This window comes from Pteropus alecto, unplaced genomic scaffold (assembly GCF_000325575.1).
Source record: "Pteropus alecto unplaced genomic scaffold, ASM32557v1 scaffold42, whole genome shotgun sequence".
Taxonomy (NCBI): Eukaryota; Metazoa; Chordata; class Mammalia; order Chiroptera; family Pteropodidae; genus Pteropus; species Pteropus alecto.
In genome coordinates, this window is record NW_006434825.1 from 13148885 (window position 1) to 13150400 (window position 1516).

The window sequence follows — 1516 nt, forward strand, 5'->3', positions numbered from 1 at the left end:
CCCTTTTGGTGAACACCTTCTCAACTGCCATCAAAACTAGGAGACCTTCCGTAATTCCTCTAGAATAGAATAAGTAAAACTCCCATTAATAAACTTTATAGTTTTATGGGTGGGATTAATGTAGAGTTTAAGGTATTAAGAGATGGCTGTAGCTCCCTGAAAGACCATCTCCTGGATTTGGAATTGTTGTGGCATGATCAATTCTAAGACCCATGGAGCTAATTGAGATGAATTATGAGCCTTTATTAGCCGGCTGGCGACTGACTTTCTACCAAGCAGGGTTTGAGGAGATCAGTCCGTCCCCCCGCCCCCGACTTCCCGAGCTCCCAAAAGAGGCAGCTTATAAAGCCTAGAATCACAGCCTGGTTTAACATCAAACAAGCAAACAGATTAACCACACCCTAGTTAACATCAAACAAGCAAGCAGATCATAGAAGCAGAAGTTGGTCGTTAGCATATCTTTGCCCAGAACCACACCCTTAACAGAATGAGAATAGGAACAGTAGAGACCAAGTGCTCAACCAATTCAATTTGTATGCATAATAGGATCCATCCAAACTCAAAGACACACACACACACACAAAATTAATGCACAGTGCTTAAGGCAAATTTGTATTGATTTTAATCAAGTGATTAAAAGATGAAAAGCTGCGCTTTTATTCTTCTTGTCAAAGCTGACGGTCCCAGATCATCAGTAATGCTGATTTGTTTTTCTCATTCATAAAGTTCTGCCTGCTCTGTATTTATGGAGGGAATGCGGGTTAGTTTGGTGTGAGGCATTTTATGGACTCAAGCAGTGGTTTTGAAGCTTTTCTCCTTTTATGTCACAAGAACAGATACTTCACGGAAGGTGAGATTTGTTTCTAGAGCCCAGAACAGTGCCTGACTCACAGTAGGCATAAGATTGCCAGATAAAGCAAATAAAAATACAAGATGCCCAATTAAATTTGATTTTCAAATAAACAATAAACATTTTAAGTGTAAATATGCCCCTTGTACTATTTGACACATACATATTATGCGGTTGATTATCTGAAATTCAAATTTAACTGGACGTCCTGTATTTCATCAACCCTAAGGAGCTCCAATAAATATTTGATGACTTAATTGATCGAATGGCTTCCTCTCACCTGAAACGTGGGGCTAATGGTAAGACCCGCCTCCGGGGTTGATGGGAGGAATATATGAAGCGCCTAGCTTTGAGCCCTCAATTTATTTGACTGCTCGAGAGCTATCCAGAAAGTAAAAATTGCTCCCACTTTTACACATTAAAAGGATAAGAAAGCTTTCTCCCGGCCAGAGGATCCCACGCCAGGCCTAGGTTGCCCACACCTGCGGGTTCGGCCAGCCTCTTCCGGGTCAGGTGACCGCGGGTGGGCACGTGACCCCGCCCGAGTGCCGGCGGTGGAAGGCGGAAGTGGGAGAGGAGTTGGGCGCCGCTTCTGTGGCCGGGGCAGGTAGCGAGCACCGGTGCGGAGGGCGCGGCGGACGAGCTGAGGTAGCGGCGCGAGCCAGA

The 1516-nt window shown here is 44.8% G+C and overlaps 1 protein-coding gene across 2 annotated transcripts in view; it reads left to right on the top strand.

Moving 5' to 3' along the window:
- The first annotated feature begins 1353 nt into the window (after positions 1-1353).
- WWP2 (WW domain containing E3 ubiquitin protein ligase 2) overlaps positions 1354-1516 on the top strand; it is a 123016-nt gene continuing 122853 nt past the window's right edge. Inside the window, exon 1 of one of the 2 annotated variants that reach the window (XM_006909817.3) lies at positions 1354-1498. The gene's annotated coding sequence lies outside the window, so the exon portion shown is untranslated. The remainder of the gene's footprint in view (positions 1499-1516) is intronic. The other variant, XM_025045297.1, reaches the window with a different exon arrangement.